We start from the raw sequence: 18,289 nt of genomic DNA on the forward strand, positions 1-18,289 counted from the left end.
CCTAAGTGGGTCCCAGAGGGCTCTAGAGGGTTCCTGGTGATCCTAGAATGTCCTAGTAGGCCCTAAAGACTCCCAGGGAGCTCTAGAGGGTCTCTGGGGGCACTAGAAGTATCCTAGAATGTGCAAAAAGGTGTCCCAGAGGGCTATAGAGGGCTCCTGGTGGTCCTAGAAGGGTCTTAGAAGGCCCTAAGTGGGTCCCAGGGGGCTCTAGAGGGTCCCTGGGGGCCCTAGAAGGGTCCTAGAATGCCCTAAGGGGGTCCCAGGGGGCTCTAGAGGGTTCCTCATGGTCCTAGAAGGGTCCTCGAAGGCTCTAAGGCATCCCAGGGGGCTCTAGACGGTCTCTGGGGACCCTAGAAGAGTCCTAGAACGCCCTAAAGGGGTCCCAGAGAGCTATAGATGGTTTCGCGTGGTCCTAGAAGGGTCCTAGAAGGCCCTAAAATGGTCCTGGGGGCTCTAGATGGTTCCTCGTGGTCCTAGAAGGGTCCTAGAAAGCCCTAGAAGTGTCCCAGGGGACTCTGGAGGGTTCCTGGTGATTCTAAAAGGGTCCAAGAAAGGCCTAGAAGGGTCCCAGAGGGCTCTAGAGGGTACCCGTGGGTCCTAGGAGGGTCCTAGAAGGCCCTAAAAGGGTCCCAGGGGGCTCTAGAGGGTCCCTGGGGGTACTAGAAGAGTCCTAGAAGGCCCTAAGTGAGTCCTAGGGGGCTCTAGAGGGCTCCTGGTGGTCCTAGAAGGGTCCTAGAAGGCCCTAAAGGGGTCCCGGGGGCTCTAGACAGACCCTGGCGGCCCTAGAATTGTCCTAGAAGGCCCTAAAGGGGTCCCAGGGGGCTCTAGAGGGTTCCTTGTGGTCCTAGAAGGGTCCTAGAAGGCCCTAAGGGGGTCCCAGCGGGCTCTAGAGGGTTCCTGGGGCTCCTAGAAGGGTTCTAGAAGGCTCAAAGGGTAACCAGGGGGCTCTAGAAGGTCCCTGGGGGCCCTAGAAGGGTACTAGAAGGCACTAAAGAGGACCCAGGGTGCTCTGGAGGGTTCCCCAGGGTCTTACCATGGCCCTAGAAAGCCCTAAGGGGGTCCCAGGGGGCTCTTGAGGGTTCCCTGTGTCCTAGAAGGGTCCTAGAAGGCCCTAAGTGTGTCCCAGGGGGCTCTAGAGGGTCCCTGGGGGCGCTAGAATTGTCCTAGAAGGCCCTAAGGGGGTCCCAGGGGGCTCTAGAGGGTTCCTTCTGGTCCTAGAAGGGTCCTACAAGGCTCTAAGTGGTACCACGAGGCTCTAGAGGGTTCCCCAGGGTCTTAAAATGAACCTAGAATGCCCTAAGTGGGTCCCAGGGGGCTCTAGATGGTTTCTCGTGGTCCTAGAAGGAGTTAAGCAAGTCTCAGGGGGCTCTAGAGAGTTCCTCGTGGTCCTAGAAGGGTCCTAGAAGGCCCTAAGTGGGTCCCAGAGGGCTCTAGAGGGTTCCTGGTGATCCTAGAAGCGTCCTAGTAGGCCCTAAAGACTCCCAGGGAGCTCTAGAGGGTCTCTGGGGGCACTAGAAGTGTCCTAGAATGTGCAAAAAGGTGTCCCAGAGGGCTCTAGAGGGCTCCTGGTGGTCCTAGAAGGGTCTTAGAAGGCCCTAAGTGGGTCCCAGGGGGCTCTAGAGGGTCCCTGGGGGCCCTAGAAGGGTCCTAGAATGCCCTAAGGGGGTCCCAGGGGGCTCTAGAGGGTTCCTCGTGGTCCTAGAAGGGTCCTCGAAGGCTCTAAGGCATCCCAGGGGGCTCTAGACGGTCTCTGGGGACCCTAGAAGAGTCCTAGAACGCCCTAAAGGGGTCCCAGAGAGCTATAGATGGTTTCTCGTGGTCCTAGAAGGGTCCTAGAAGGCCCTAAAATGGTCCCAGGGGGCTCTAGAGGGTTCCTCGTGGTCCTAGAAGGGTCCTAGAAAGCCCTAGAAGGGTCCCAGGGGACTCTGGAGGGTTCCTGGTGATTCTAAAAGGGTCCAAGAAAGGCCTAGAAGGGTCCCAGAGGGCTCTAGAGGGTACCCGTGGGTCCTAGGAGGGTCCTAGAAGGCCCTAAAAGGGTCCCAGGGGGCTCTAGAGGGTCCCTGGGGGTACTAGAAGAGTCCTAGAAGGCCCTAAGTGAGTCCTAGGGGGCTCTAGAGGGCTCCTGGTGGTCCTAGAAGGGTCCTAGAAGGCCCTAAAGGGGTCCCGGGGGCTCTAGACGGACCCTGGCGGCCCTAGAATTGTCCTAGAAGGCCCTAAAGGGGTCCCAGGCGGCTCTAGAGTGTTCCTTGTGGTCCTAGAAGGGTCCTAGAAGGCCCTAAGGGGGTCCCAGCGGGCTCTAGAGGGTTCCTGGGGCTCCTAGAAGGGTTCTAGAAGGCTCAAAGGGTAACCAGGGGGCTCTAGAAGGTCCCTGGGGGCCCTAGAAGGGTACTAGAAGGCACTAAAGAGGACCCAGGGTGCTCTGGAGGGTTCCCCAGGGTCTTACCATGGCCCTAGAAAGCCCTAAGTGGGTCCCAGGGGGCTCTTGAGGGTTCCCTGTGTCCTAGAAGGGTCCTAGAATGCCCTAAGGGGGTCCCAGGAGGCTCTAGAGGGTACCTGGGGGCGCTAGAATTGTCCTAGAAGGCCCTAAGGGGGTCCCAGGGGGCCCTAGAGGGTTCCTCGTGGTCCTAGAAGGGTCCTAGAAGGCCCTAAATTGGTCCCAGGGGGCTCTAGAGGGTTCCTCGTGGTACTAGAATCGTCCTAGAAGGCTCTAAGTGGTCCCACGACGCTCTAGATGGTTCCCCAGGGTCTTACAATGATCCTAGAAGGCCCTATGTGAGTCCCAAGGGGTTCTAGATGGTTTCTTGTGGTCCTAGAAGGGTCCTTGAAGTTCTTCAGGGGGTCCCAGTGGGCTCTAGAGAGTTCCTCGCGGTCCTAGAAGGGTGCTAGAAGGCCCTAAGGGGGTCCCAGAGGGATCTAGAGGGTTATTGGGGGGTCTAGAAGGGTCCTAGAAGGACCTAAGGGGGTCCCAGAGGGCTCTAGAGGGTTCCTCGTGGTCCTAGAAGGGTCCTAGAAGGCGCAAAGAGGGTCCCAGAGGGCTCTAGAGGGTTCCTGGGGCTCCTAGAAGGGTTCTAGAAGGCTCTAAAGGGAACCAGGGGGCTCTAGAAAGTCCCTGGGTCCCTAGAAGTGTACTAGAAGGCCCTAAAGAGGACGCAGGGTGCTCTAGAGGGTTCCCCGGGGTCTTACCATGGTCCTAGAAGGCCCTAAGTGGGTCCCAGGGGGCTCTATCTGGTTTCCTCGTGGTCCTAGAAGAGACCTAGAAGGCCTTAAGCAAGTCCCAGGGGGCTCTAGAGGGTTCCTGGTGGTCCGAGAAGGGTCCTAGACGGCCCTAAGGGGGTCCCAGGTGGTTCTAGAAGGTTCCTCGTGGTCATAGAAGGGTCCTAGAATGTTCTAAGGGGTCTCAGGGGCCTCTAGATGGTTCCCCGGAGACTTAAAATGGTCCTAGAAGGCCCTAAGGGGTTCTCAGAGGGCTCTAGATGGTTCCTCCTGGTCCTAGAATGGTCCTAAAAGGCCCTAAGTGGACCCAGGGGGCTCTAGAAGGTCCCTGGGGGCCCTAGAAGTGTACTAGAAGGCCTTAAATAGGACCCAGGGTGCTCTAGAGGGTTCCCCGGGGTTTTACCATGGACCTAGAAGGTTCTAAGTGGGTCCCAGGGGGCTCTAGAGGGTTCCTCGTGGCCCTAGAAGGGTTCTAGAAGGACTTAAGCAAGTTCCAGGGGGGTCTAGAGGGTCACTGGGGGCGCTAGAAGAGCCCTAGAAGGCCCTAAGGTGTCCCAGGGGGCTCTAGAGGGATCCTTGTGGTCCTAGAAGGGTCCAAGAAGGCTCTAAGGGGTCCCACGAGGCTCTTGAGGGTTCCCCAGGGTCTTATAATGATCCTAGAAGGCCCTAAGGGAGTCCCAGGGGGCTCTAGAGTGTTTCTCCTGGTCCTAGAAGGGTTCTAGAAGGCCTTAAGCAAGTCCCAGGGGGCTCTAGAGGGTTCCTCGTGGTCCTAGAAGGGTCCTAGAAGGCCCTAAGTGGGTCCCAGAGGGCTCTAGAGGGTTCCTGGTGATCCTAGAAGGGTCCTAGTAGGCCCTAAAGACTCCCAGGGAGCTCTAGAGGGTCTCTGGGGGCACTAGAAGTGTCCTAGAATGTGCAAAAAGGTGTCCCAGAGGGCTATAGAGGGCTCCTGGTGGTCCTAGAAGGGTCTTAGAAGGCCCTAAGTGGGTCCCAGGGGGCTCTAGAGGGTCCCTGGGGGCCCTAGAAGGGTCCTAGAATGCCCTAAGGGGGTCCCAGAGAGCTATAGATGGTTTCTCGTGGTCCTAGAAGGGTCCTAGAAGGCCCTAAAATGGTCCCGGGGGCTCTAGAGGGTTCCTCGTGGTCCTAGAAGGGTCCTAGAAAGCCCTAGAAGGGTCCCAGGGGACTCTGGAGGGTTCCTGGTGATTCTAAAAGGGTCCAAGAAAGGCCTAGAAGGGTCCCAGAGGGCTCTAGAGGGTACCCGTGGGTCCTAGGAGGGTCCTAGAAAGCCCTAAAAGGGTCCCAGGGGGCTCTAGAGGGTCCCTGGGGGTACTAGAAGAGTCCTAGAAGGCCCTAAGTGGGTCCTAGGGGGCTCTAGAGGGCTCCTGGTGGTCCTAGAATTGTCCTAGAAGGCCCTAAAGGGGTCCCAGGGGGCTCTAGAGGGACCCTGGCGGCCCTAGAATTGTCCTAGAAGGCCCTAAAGGGGTCCCATTTGGCTCTAGAGGGTTCCTTGTGGTCCTAGAAGGGTCCTCGAAGGCTCTAAGGCATCCCAGGGGGCTCTAGACGGTCTCTGGGGACCCTAGAAGAGTCCTAGAACGCCCTAAAGGGGTCCCAGAGAGCTATAGATGGTTTCTCGTGGTCCTAGAAGGGTCCTAGAAGGCCCTAAAATGGTCCCAGGGGGCTCTAGAGGGTTCCTCGTGGTCCTAGAAGGGTCCTAGAAAGCCCTAGAAGGGTCCCAGGGGACTCTGTAGTGTTCCTGGTGATTCTAAAAGGGTCCAAGAAAGCCCTAGAAGGGTCCCAGAGGGCTCTAGAGGGTACCCGTGGGTCCTAGGAGGGTCCTAGAAGGCCCTAAAAGGGTCCCAGGGGGCTCTAGAGGGTCCCTGGGGGTACTAGAAGAGTCCTAGAAGGCCCTAAGTGGGTCCTAGGGGGCTCTAGAGGGCTCCTGGTGGCCCTAGAAGTGTCCTAGAAGGCCCTAAAGGGGTCCCAGGGGGCTCTAGAGGGACCCTGGCGGCCCTAGAATTGTCCTAGAAGGCCCTAAGGGGGTCCCAGCGGGCTCTAGAGGGTCCCTGGGGGTACTAGAAGAGTCCTAGAAGGCCCTAAGTGGGTCCTAGGGAGCTCTAGAGGGCTCTTGGTGGTCCTAGAAGGGTCCTAGAAGGCCCTAAAGGGGTCCCAGGGGGCTCTAGACGGACCCTGGCGGCCCTAGAATTGTCCTAGAAGGCCCTAAAGGTGTCCCAGGGGGCTCTAGAGGGTTCCTTGTGGTCCTAGAAGGGTCCTAGAAGGCCCTAAGGTGGTCCCAGCGGGCTCTAGAGGGTTCCTGGGGCTCCTAGAAGGGTTCTAGAAGGCTCAAAGGGTAACCAGGGGGCTCTAGAAGGTCCCTGGGGGCCCTAGAAGGGTACTAGAAGGCACTAAAGAGGACCCAGGGTGCTCTGGAGGGTTCCCCAGGGTCTTACCATGGCCCTAGAAAGCCCTAAGGGGGTCCCAGGGGGCTCTTGAGGGTTCCCTGTGTCCTAGAAGGGTCCTAGAAGGACCTAAGTGTGTCCCAGGGGGCTCTAGAGGGTCCCTGGGGGCGCTAGAATTGTACTAGAAGGCCCTAAGGGGGTCCCAGGGGGCTCTAGAGGGTTCCTTCTGGTCCTAGAAGGGTCCTACAAGGCTCTAAGTCGTACCACGAGGCTCTAGAGGGTTTCCCAGGGTCTTAAAATGAACCTAGAATGCCCTAAGTGGGTCCCAGGGGGCTCTAGATGGTTTCTAGTGCTCCTAGAAGAGTCCTAGAAGGCCTTAAGCAAGTCCCAGGGGGCTCTAGAGAGTTCCTCGTGGTCCTAGAAGGGTCCTAGAAGGCCCTAAGTGGGTCCCAGAGGGCTCTAGAGGGTTCCTGGTGACCCTAGAACGGACCTAGAAGGACCTAAGGAGGTCCCAGGGGGCTCTAGAGGATTTCTCGTGGTCCTAGAAGGGTCCTAGTAGGCCCTAAAGAGTCCCAGGGGGCTCTAGAGTGTCCCTGGGGGCACTAGAAGGGTCCTAGAAGGCGCAAAGAGGGTCCCAGAGGGCTATAGAGGGCTCCTGGTGGTCCTAGAAGGGTCTTAGAAAGCCCTAAGTGGGTCCCAGTGGGCTCTAGAGGGTCCCTGGGGGCCGTAGAAGGGTCCTAGAATGCCCTAAGGGGGTCCCAGGGGGCTCTAGAGAGTTCCTCGTGGTCCTAGAAGGGTCCTAGAAGGCCCTAAGTGGGTCCCAGAGGGCTCTAGAGGGTTCCTGGTGATCCTAGAAGGGTCCTAGTAGGCCCTAAAGACTCCCAGGGAGCTCTAGAGGGTCTCTGGGGGCACTAGAAGTGTCCTAGAATGTGCAAAAAGGTGTCCCAGAGGGCTCTAGAGGGCTCCTGGTGGTCCTAGAAGGGTCTTAGAAGGCCCTAAGTGGGTCCCAGGGGGCTCTAGAGGGTCCCTGGGGGCCCTAGAAGGGTCCTAGAATGCCCTAAGGGGGTCCCAGGGGGCTCTAGAGGGTTCCTCGTGGTCCTAGAAGTGTCCTAGAAAGACCTAGAAGGGTCCCAGGGGACTCTGGAGGGTTCCTGGTGATTCTAAAAGGGTCCAAGAAAGCCCTAGAAGGGTCCCAGAGGGCTCTAGATGGTACCCGTGGGTCCTAGGAGGGTCCTAGAAGGCCCTAAAAGGGTCCCAGGTGGCTCTAGAGGGTCCCTGGGGGTACTAGAAGAGTCCTAGAAGGCCCTAAGTGGGTCCTAGGGGGCTCTAGAGGGCTCCTGGTGGTCCTAGAAGGGTCCTAGAAGGCCCTAAAGGGGTCCCAGGGGGCTCTATGTGTTTCCTGGGGCTCATAGAATGGACCTAGAAGGCTCTAAGGGGTCCCAGGGGGCTCTAGAGGGTCTCTGGTGGACCAAGAAGTGTCCAAGAAGGCCCTTAAGTGGTCCCACATGTCTCTAGATGGTTACTCGTGGCCCTAGAAGACCCCTAGAAGGCCCTTAAGTCATCCCACGGGTCTCTAGATGGTTACTCGTGGTTCTGGAAGACCCCTAGATGGCCCTAAGTGGGTCCCAGGGGGCTCCAGAGGGATCCTGGTGGTCCTAGAAGGGTCCTAGAAGGTTGTATAGAGGACCCAGGGGGCTCTAGAGGGTTCCCCGGGGTCTTACCATGGTCCTAGAAGGCCCTAAGCGGGACCCAGGGGGCTCTAGATGGTTTCCTCGTTGTCCTAGAAGAGTCCTAGAAGGCCCTAAGAGTGTCACAGGGGGCTCTAGAGGGTTCCTGGTGGTCTGAGAAGGGTCCTAGAAGGCCCTAAGGGGGTCACAGGGGGCTCTAGAGGGTTCCTGGTGGTCCTAGAACGGTACTAGAAGGCCCTAAGGTGGTCCCAGGGGGTTCTAGAATATTCCTGGGGTCCTAGAAGGGTCCTAGAATGCTCTAAGTTTTCCCAGGGGGCTCTAGATGGTTCCAGAGAGTCTTAAAATTGTCCTAGAAGGCCCTGAGTGGGTCCCAGGGGGCTCTAGAGGGTCCCTGCCTGCACTAGAAGGGCCCTAGAAGGCCCTAAGGGGGTCCCAGAGGGCTCTAGAGGGTTCCTCGCCGTCCTAGAAGGGTCCTAGAAGGCCCTAAGGGGGTCTCAGGAAGCTCTAGAGGGTTCCTGGGGCTCCTAGAAGGGTTCTAGAAGGCTCAAAGTGTAACCAGGGGGCTCTAGAAGGTCTCTGGGGGCCCTAGAAGGGTACTAGAAGGCACTAAAGAGGACCCAGGGTGCTCTGGAGGGTTCCCCGGGGTCTTACCATGGTCCTAGAAAGCCCTAAGGGGGTCCCAGGGGGCTCTAGAGGGTTACCCGATATCTTAAAATGGTCTTAGAAGGCCCTAAAGGGGTCTCAGGGGGCTCTACAGGGTTCCCCGGGGTCTTAAAATGGTCCTAGAAGGCCCTAAGTGGGTCCCAGGGGGCTCTGGAAGTTTTCTCGTGGTCCTAGAAGGGTCCTAGAAGGCCCTTAACGGGTCCAAGGGATCTCTAGAGGGTTTCTGGTGACTCTAGACGTGTCATAGAAAGCCCTAGAAGGGTCCCAGGAGGCTCTAGAGGGTACCCACAGGTCCTAGAAGGGTCCTAGAAGGCTCTAAGCGGTCCCAGGGGGCTCTAGAGGGTCCCTGGAGGACTTAGAAGTGTCCTAGAAGGCCCGAAGGGGGTCCCACGGGGCTCTAGATGGTTCCCGTGGGTCCTAGAAGGGTCCTAGATGGCCCTAAGTGTGTCCCAGGGGGCTCTAGAGGGTTCCTCATAGTCCTAGAAGGGTCCTAGTAGGCCCTAAGGCAGTCCCAGTGGGCTCTAGAGGGTCCCTGGGGTCCCTAGAAGGGTCCTAGAAGGCCCTAAAGGGGACCCAGGGGGCTCTAGAGGGTTCCCCAGGGTCTTACACTGGTCCTAGTTGGCCCTAAGGGGGTCCCAGGGGGCTCTAGATTGTTTCTCGTGGTCCTAGAAGGGTCCTAGAAGGCCCTAAGGGGGGCCAGTGGGCTCTAGAGGGTCCCTGGGGGTCCAAGAAGGGTTCTAGAAGGCCCTAAGGGGGTCCTAGGTGGCTCTAGAGGGTTCCTCGTGGTCCTAGAAGGGTCCTAGAAGGCCCTAAGTGTGTCCCAGGGGGCTCTAGAGGGTCTCTGGTGTCCCTAGAAGCGTCCTAGAAGGCACTAAGTGGGTCCCAGGGAGCTCTAGAGGGTTTCTCGTGGTCCTAGAGGGGTCCCAGGGGGCTCTAGAGGGTTCCTGGTGACTCTAAAAGTGTCCAAGAAAGCCCTAGAAGGGTCCCAGGGTGCTCTAGAGGGTTCCTGGTGATTCTAAAAGGGTCCTAGAAAGCCCTAGAAGGGTCCCAGAGGGCTCTAGAGGGTTCCCTGGGGGCTTACAATGATCCTAGAAGGCCCTACGGGAGTCCCAGGTGGCTCTAGAGGGTTTCTCGTGGTCCTAGAAGGGTCCTAGAAGGCCCTAAGTGGGTCCCAGTGGGTTCTAGAGGGTCCCTGGGGGGCCCTAGAAGGGTCCAAGAAGGCCCTAAAGAGGTCCCAGGGGGCTCTAGAGGGATTCTCGTGGTCCTAGATGGGTCCTAGAAGGCCTTAAGGGGTCCCAGGGGGCTCTAGATGGCTCCTCGTGGTCCTAGAAGGGTCTTAGAAGGCCGTAAAGGGGTCCCAGGGGGCTCTAGATATCTTTAGATTGGATCTGGGGGGCTCTAGAAGGGTCTGGGGGCTTTTAGAAGGGATGTAAGAAGCTCTAGAAGGGTTCAGGGTCTTTTTGAAGCTCTCTGGGGGGCTCTAGAAGGGTCTGGGTTCTTTTAGAATGGGCGTGAGAAGCTCTTGAAGGGTCCAGGTGCCTTTAGAATGTCTCTGGGGGGCTCTAGATGGGTCTGGGGGCTTTTAAAAGGGTCATGAGAAGCTCTAGAAGGGTCCAGGTGCCTTTATAATGTCTCTGGGGGGCTCTAGAAGGGTCTGGGGTCTTTTAGAAGGGACGTGAGAAGCTCTAGAAGGGTCCAGGGGCCTTTAGAAGGTCTCTGGGGGGTCCAGAGGGATCTGGGGGCCTTTAGAATTGTCCAGATGGGCTCTAGAAGGGTCTTGGCACTTTTAGAAGGGACCCAGGGGGCTCTAGAAGGGTCCAGGGGCTTTTAGAAGGGACGTGAGAAGCTCTAGAAGTTAGGGGTTAGTGTTAGTGTTAGGGTCATTAGGGTTAGGGTAAGGGGTTAGGGGTTATGGTTAGAGTTAGGGTTTAGGGTTAGGAGTTAGGGTTAGGGGTTAAGGTTAGTGTTAGGGGTTAGGGGTTAGAGTTAGGGGTTAGGGTTAGGGGTTAGGGGTTAGGGTTAGGGTTTAGGGTTAGGGTTAGGGTTTATGGTTAGGGTTAGGGTTAGGGTTAGGGTCATTAGGGTTAGGGTTAGGGGTTAGGGGTTAGAGTTAGGGGTTAGGGTTAGGGGTTAGGGGTTAGGGTTAGGGTTTAGGGTTAGGGTTTAGGGTTAGGGTTAGGGTTAGGGTTAGGGTTAGGGTTAGGGTTAGGGTTAGGGTTGGGTTAGGGTTAGTGTTAGGGTCATTAGGGTTAGGGGTTAGGGGTTAGGTTTAGGGTTAGGGTTAGGGTCATTAGGGTTAGGGTTAGGGTTAGGGTTAGGGTCATTAGGGTTAGGGTTAGGGTTAGGGTCATTAGGGTTAGGGTTAGGGTTAGGTTTAGGGTTAGGTTTAGGGTTAGGGTTAGGGTTTTGGGTTAGGGTTTAGGCTTAGGGTTAGGGGTTAGGGTTAGGCTTAGTGGTTAGGGTTAGGGTTAGGTTAGGGTTAGATTAGGGTTAAGGTTAGGGTTAGGGTCATAAGGGTTAGGGTTATGGTTAGGGTTATGGTTATGGTTAGGGGTTAGGGTGAGGGTTAGAGTTTAGGGTCATTAGGGTTATGGTTAGGGTTAGAGTTAGGGTTAGGGGTTAGGGTTTGTGGTTAGGGTTAGGGTTAGGGTTGGGTTAGGGTTAGTGTTAGGGTCATTAGGGTTAGGGGTTAGGGGTTAGGTTTAGGGTTAGGGTTAGGGTCATTAGGGTTAGGGTTAGGGTTAGGGTTAGGGTCATTAGGGTTAGGGTTAGGGTTAGGTTTAGGGTTAGGTTTAGGGTTAGGGTTAGGGTTTAGGGTTAGGGTTTAGGCTTAGGGTTAGGGGTTAGGGTTAGGCTTAGTGGTTAGGGTTAGGGTTAGGTTAGGGTTAGATTAGGGTTAAGGTTAGGGTTAGGGTCATAAGGGTTAGGGTTATGGTTAGGGTTATGGTTATGGTTAGGGGTTAGGGTGAGGGTTAGAGTTTAGGGTCATTAGGGTTATGGTTAGGGTTAGAGTTAGGGTTAGGGGTTAGGGTTTGTGGTTAGGGTTAGGGTCAGGGTTGGGTTAGGGTTAGAGTTATGGTTAGGGTTTAGGGTGAGGGTTAGGGTTAGGGGTTAAGGTTAGGGTTAGGGTTAGGGTTTAGTGTTATGTGCTTAGGGTTACGGGGTTAGGGTTAGGGTGTAAGGGATTAGGGTTAGGGTTAGGGTGTTAGGGATTAGGGTTAGGGGGATAGGGATTAGGGTTATGGTTATCCGGTTAGGGTCAGGGTTGGGGATAGGGGGTTAGGGTTAAGTGTTAGGGTTAGGGGATTAGTCCTTCTAGAGCCCCTCTAGACAAATCTAAAGGCCTCTAGACCCTTCTAGAGGCCCCCAGAGTCCTTCTAAAGGCCCCCAGACCTCTCTAAAGACCGCCAGAGCCCTTCTAAAGGCCCCCAGACCCTCCTAGAGCTCCACTGGACCCTTCTAAAAGCCCCCAGACCCTTCTAGAGCACCTGACGTCCATTCTAAAAGACCCCAGACCATTCTAGCAACCACCGGGGCCCTTCTAAAAGTGCCAAGACCATTCTAGAGCCCTTCTGGACCATTCTAGAGGCCCCCAGACCATTCTAGACTCCCCAGAGCCCTTCTAAAGGCCCCTGGACCCTTCCAGAGCTTCTCACGTCCCTTCTAAAAGCCCCCAGACCCTTTGAGTGCCCTCCAGAGACCTTCTAAAGGCCCCTGGACCCTTCTAGAGCTTCTCACGTCCCTTCTAAAAGACCCCAGACCCTTCGAGAGCCCCCCAGAGACCTTCTAAAAGCGACCAGGCCATTCTAGAGCCCATCTGGACCATTCTAACAGCCTCCAGACTCCTCTAGAGCCCCCAGAACTATTTTAAAGGTCCTTGGACCCTTCTAGAGCTTCTCACGTCCCTTCTAAAAGAACCCAGACCTTTCTAGAGCCCCCCAGAGACCTTCTAAAGGCGCCCAGACCCTTCTACAGCCACTCACATCCCTTCTAAATGCCCACAGACCCTTCTAGAGCCCCCCAGAGACCTTCTAAAGGACCCTGGACCCTTCTAGAGCTTCTCACGTCGCTTCTAAAAGACCCCAGACCCTTCTAGACCCCCCAGAGACGTTCTAAAGGCATCTAGACCCTTCTAAATCCTCCCAGACCCATTCTAATGGACCCTAGACCCTTCTAGAGGGCCCCAGAGTCCTTCTAAAAGACCCCAGATCCCACTAGAGCCCCCCAGAGACGTTCTAAAGGCCCCTGGACCCTTCTAGAGATTCTCACGTCCTTTCTAAAGGCCCCCAGACCCTTCTAGAGCCCCCCAGAGACGTTCTAAAGGCCCCTGGACCCTTCTAGAGCTTCTCACATCCCTTCTAGAAGCCTCCAGACCCTTCTAGAGCCGCCAGAGACCTTCTAAAGGACCCTGGACCCTTCTAGAGCATCTCACGTCCCTTCTAGAGGACCCCAGACCCTTCTAGAGGCCCTCAGCGACATTCTAAAGGCCCCTGGACCCATCTAGATCTTCTCACGTCCATTTTAAAAGACCCCAGACCCTTCTAGAGCACCCCAGACCCATTCTAAAGGACCCTAGACCCTTCTAGAGCCCATCTGGACAATTCTAAAAGCCCCCAGACCCTTCTAGAGCCCCCCAGGGAGATTCAAAAAGACCCTGAACCCTTCTAGAGCTTCTCACATCCATTCTAAAAGCGCCCAGACCCTTCTAGAGCCCCCCAGATCCATACTAAAGACCTCTAGAGCACCCTGGGACCCCTTTATGGCCTTCTAAGACCCTTCTAGGACCACGAGGAACCCTCTAGAGCCCCCTGGGACCACCTTAGGGCCTTCTAAGACCCTTCTAGGACCCACAGGCACCATCTAGAGCCCCCTGGGACCCCTTTAGGGCCTTCTAGGTCACTTCTAGGCCCTCTAGGTACCCTCTAGAGTCCCCTGGGACAGCTTAGAGCCTTCTAGGACCCTTCTAGGAGCACCAGGAGCCATCTAGAGCCCCCTGGGACCACTTTAGGGTCTTCTTGGACCCTTCTAGGACCACAGGGAAACCTCTAGAGCCCCCTGGGACCCTTCTAGGGCTTTCTAGGACACTTCTAGATTCACCAGGAACCCTCTAAAGCTCCCTTGGACCCCTTTAGGACTTTCTAGGACCCTTCTAGGACCACGAGAAACCTTCTAGAGCCCCCTGGGACCCACTTAGGGCCTTCTAGGACCATGGTAAGACCCCGGGGAACGCTCTAGAGCCCCCTGGGACCCCTTTAGGGCCTTCTAGGACTATTCTAGGGCGCCCGGAGACCCTCTAGAGCCCCCTGGAACCTCTTAGACCTTTCTAGGGCCCTTCTAGGAACCCCAGGAACCCTCTAGAGTTCACTGGGACCACTTTAGGGCCTTCTAGGTCCATTCTAAGACCACAAGAAACCATCCAGAGCCCTCTGGGAACCACTTAGGTCCTTCTAGGATCCTCCTAGGACCACGAGGAACCGTCTAGAGCTCCCTGGGCCCCATTTAGGGCCTCCTAGGACCCTTCTAGGACAACGAGAAACCCTCTAGAGCCCTCTGGGAACCACTTAGGGCCTTCTAGAATCCTTCTAGGACCACCAGGAACCCTCTAGAGCCCCCTGGGACCTCCTTAGGGCCTTCTAGGACCATTCTAGGGCCCCCAGGGACCTTCTAGAGCCCCCTGGGACCCCTTTAGGGACTTCTAGGACCCTTCTAGGACCATGAGAAACAATCTACAGCCCCCTGGGACCAGTTTAGGGCCTTCTAGGACCCTTCTAGGACCACGAGAAACCCTCTAGAGCCCCCTGGGACCCACTTAGGGCCTTCTAGGACCATGGTAAGACCCCGGGGAACACTCTAAAGCCCCCTGGGTCCCCTTTAGGGCCTTCTAGGACCCTTCTAGGGCCCCCAGGGACCCTCTAGAGCCCCCTGGGACCGCATGGATCCTTATAGGACTCTTCTAGGAGTACCAGGAACCCTCTAGAACCCCCTGGGAAAATTTTAGGGCCTTCTAGGACCCTTCAAGGACCACAGGGAACCCTCTAGAGCCCCATTGGACCCTTCTAGGGCTTTCTAGGACACTTCTAGAGTAACCGGGAACCCTCTAGAACTCCCTCGGACCACTTTAGGACCGTCTAGGACCCTTCAAGGACCACGAGAAACCCTCTAGAGCCCCCTGGGACCCACTTAGACCCTTCTAGGTGCCTTCTAGGACCACGAGAAACCATGTAGAACCCCCTGGGACCCCCTTAGTGTCTTCTAGGACCATTCTAGGACCACGAGAAACCCTCTAGAGACCCCTGGGACCCCCTTAGGGCCTTATAGGACCCTTTAAGAAACACGAGGAACCCTCTAGAGCCCCCTGGGACCCATTTAGGGCCTTCTAAGACCCTTTTAAGACAACGAGGAACCATCTAGAGCCCCCGGGACCCCTTTAGGGCCTTCTAGGACGCTTCTAGGACCCACGGGAACCCTCTAGAGCCCTCTGGGACCATTCTAGGTCTTTCTAGGACCCGTCTAGTGTCACCATGTACCTTCTAGAGCCTTCTGGGACCCTTCTAGAGCTTTATAGGAGACTTCTAGAGTCACCAGGAGCCCTCTAGAGCCCCCTGGGACCCACTTAGGGCCTCCTAGGACACTTCTAGGACAACGAGGAACCCCCTAGAGCACCCTGAGACCCACTTAGGGCCTTCTAGGACACTTCTAGTGTCCCAGGGACCCTCTAGAGCCCCCTGGGACCACATAGGGCCTTCTAGAACCCTTCTAAGACCACGAGGAACTCTCTAGAGGCACCTGGGACCTTCTTAGGGCCTTCTAGGACCTTTCTAGGGCCCCAAGGGACCTTCTAGAGCCCCCTGGAACCCCCTTAGGGCCTTCTCAGATGCTTCTAAGACCTCGAAGAACCCTCTAGAGCTCTTTGGGACCCCCTTAGATCCTTCTAGGTACATTCTAGCACCACGAGGAACCCGCTAGAGCTCCCTAGGACCCCCTTAGTGCTTTCTATGACCCTTCTAGGACCACGAGAAACCATCTAGAGCCACCTGGGACCTCCTTAGGGCCTTCTGGGTTATTCTAGGAACACATGAAACCCTCTAGAGCCCCCTGGGACCCACTTAGGGCCTCCTAGGACCCTTCTAGGACAACGAGGAAACCCCTAGAGCCACCTGAGACCCACTTAAGGCCTTCTAGGACCCTTCTAGTTCCCCAAGGACCCTCTAGAGCCCCCTGGGACCCCTTAGGGCCTTCTCGGACGCATCTAAGACCACGAGGAACCCTCTAGAGCAACCTTGGACCTATTTAGTGCCTTCTAGAGCTCTTCTAGGACCACGAAGAATCCTCTGGAGTCCTCTGGGCACACTTAGGGCCTTCTAGAACCCTTCTAGGACCCACGAGAACCCTCTAGAGCCCCGTGGGACCCTTCTAGGGCTTTCTGGGACTCTTCTAGGGTCTCCAGGAACCCTCTAGAGCCCCCTGGGACCTGCTTAGGGCTTTCTAGGACCCTCCTAGGGCCACGAGGAACCATCTAGAGCCCCCTGAGACCCCCTTAGAACCTTATAGGAACCTTCTACGACCACGAGGATACCTCTAGAGCGCTCTGGGACCCCCTTAGGACCTTCTAGGAACCTTCTAGGACCACCAGGAACCCTCTAGAGCCCCCTGGGACCCCCTTACGACCTTCTAGGAACCTTCTAGAACCCACAGGTACCCGCTAGATCCACCTGGGACCCACTTAGGGCTTTCAAGGACCCTTCTAGAGTCACCAGGAAGCCTCTGGAGCCCCCTGGCACCTCCTTAGGTCCTTGTAGGACTCTTCTAAGACTTCTGCAAACCCTCTGGAGCACCCTGGGACGCTGTTAGGGCCTTCTAAGACCCTTCTATGACTTTCTAGAGCCCCCGAGGACCCTTCTAAAGGCTCCCAGACCCTTCTAGAGCCCCTCAGGACCCTTCTGAATGACACCAGACCCTTCTAGAGCCCCTCAGAACCCTTCTAGAGACAGTCAGGACCTTTAGGAAGGTTCCAAGACCCTTCTAGAGCCCCCCCGGACCAATCTGAAGGCCCTAGACCGTTTGAGATCCAAGTTGGACCCTTCTAGAGCCCCTCAGGACCCTTCTGAAGGCCTCCAGACCCTTCTAGAGCCCACCCAGGGCCCTTCTGAAGGCCCCCAGACCCTTCTAGAGCCCACCCACGGCCCTTCTGAAGGCCCCCAGACCCTTCTAGAGCCGCTCAGGACCCTTCTGAAGGTCTCCAGACCCTTCTAGTTCCCCTGGGCCATTCTGAATGCCCCCAGACGGTTCTAGAGCCACTCAGGGCCCTTCTGATGGCTTCCAGACCATTCTAGATCCCCCCAGGGCCATTCTGAAGGACCCCAGACCCTTCTAGAGCCCATCCAGACCCTTCTGAATGCCCCCAGACCATTCTAGAGCCGCTCAGGACCCTTCTGAAGGCCTCCAGACCCTTCTAGATCCCCCCAGGGCCCTTCTGAAGGCCCCCAGACCCTTCTAGAGCCACTCAGGACCCTTCTGAAGGCCTCCAGACCCTTCTAGATCCCCCAGGGCCATTCTGAAGGCCCCCAGACCTTTCTAGAGCCCATCCAGACCCTTCTGAAGGCCTCCAGACCCTTCTATAGGGGTCCCAAAGAGCTCTAGAGGGTTCCTCAAGGTCCTAGAAGGGTTTTAGAAGGCCCTAAGGTGGTTCCAGGGGGCTCTAGAGGGATCCTGGTGGTCCTAGAAGGGTCCTAGAAGGTCCTAAGGGGGTCCCAGAGGGCTCTACAGGGATCCCCATGGTCTTACAATGGTCCTAGAAGGTCCTAAATTGTCCCAGGGGGTCTACATGGTTCCTAGTGGTCCTAGAAGGGACCTAGAAGGCCCTAAAATGGTCCCAGGGGGCTCTAGAGGGTTCCTCGTGGTCCTAGAAGGGTCTTAGAAGGCCCTAAATGCTTCCCAGTGAGCTCTAGAGGGATGCTGGTGGTGTTTGAAGTGTCCTAGAAGGAGCTAAGTGGGTCCCATGGGGCTCTAGAGGGATTCAGGGACTCCTAGAAGGGTCCTAGAAGGCTCTAAGGAGTCCCAGGGGGCTCTGGATGGTTTCTCGTGGTCCTAGAAGGGTCCTAGAAGGTCCTAAGTGGGTCCCAGATGGCTCTAGAGGGTTCCTGGTGATCCTAGAAGGGTCCTAGAAGGCCCTAAGGGAGTCCCTGGGGGCTCTAGAGGGTTTCTCGTGGTCCTAGAAGGGTCCTAGAAGGCCTTAAGGAGTCCTAGGGGACTCTAGAGTGTTCCCTGGGGTCTTACAATGGTCCTAGTAGGCCCTAAGGGGGTCCCAGACGACTCTAGGGGGTTCCCTGGGGTCATACAATTGTCCTAGAAGGTCCTAAGTGGTCTCAGGGGGTTCTAGATGGTTCCTCGTGGTCGTAGAAGACACCTAGCAGGCCCTAAGGGGGTCCCAGGGGCTTTAGAGTGTCCCTGGTGGCCCTAGAAGGGTCCTAGAAGGACCTAAAGGGGTCCCAGGGGGCTCTAGAGGGTCCCAGGGGGCACTAGAATGGTCCTAGAAGGCCCTAAGGGGGTCCCAGAGGGCTCTAGAGTGTCCCTGGTGGTCCTAGAAGGGCCCTAGAAGGGCCTAAAGAGGTCCCAGGGAGCTCTAGAGGGTTCCCCGGGGTCTTACAATGATCCTAGAAGGCCGTAAGGGGTTCCCAGGGAGCTCTAGATGGTTTCTCGTGGTCCTAGAAGGGTCCTAGAAGGCCCTAAGGGCGTCTCAGGGGGCTGTAGAGAGTTTCTCGTGGTCCTAGAACGGTACTAGAAGGACCTAAGTGGGTCCCAGAAGGCTCTAAAGGGATCCTGGTGATCCTAGAAGGGTCCTAGAAGGCCCTAAGGGAGTCCCTGGGGGCTCTAGAGCGTTTCTTGTGGTCCTAGAAGGGTCTTAGAAGGCCATAAAGGGGTCCCAGGGGGCTCTAGAGGGTTCCTGGGAGCACTAGAAGGGTCCTAGAAGGCTTTAAGGGGGTCCCAGAGGGCTTTAGAAGGTTCCTGGTGGTCCTAGAAGGGTCCTAGAAAGGCCTAAGTGGGCCCCAGAGGGTTCTAGAAGGTTCCTGGGGCTCCTAGAAGTGTCCTAGAATGCTCTAAGGGGTCCCACGGGGCTCTAGAGAGTCCCTGGGGGCCCTAGAATTGTCCTAGAAGGCCCTAAATGGGTCACAGGGGGGCCTAGAGGGTCCCTGGGGGCACTAAAAGTCTCCTAGAAGGCACAAAATGTGTCACAGAGGGCTCTAGAGGGTTCCTTGTGGTCCTAGAAGGGTCCTAGAAGGCCCTAAGGGGACCCCAGGGAGATCCAGAGGGTTCCTCGTGGTCCTAGAAGGG

This window comes from Phaenicophaeus curvirostris, chromosome 33 (assembly GCF_032191515.1).
Source record: "Phaenicophaeus curvirostris isolate KB17595 chromosome 33, BPBGC_Pcur_1.0, whole genome shotgun sequence".
Taxonomy (NCBI): Eukaryota; Metazoa; Chordata; class Aves; order Cuculiformes; family Cuculidae; genus Phaenicophaeus; species Phaenicophaeus curvirostris.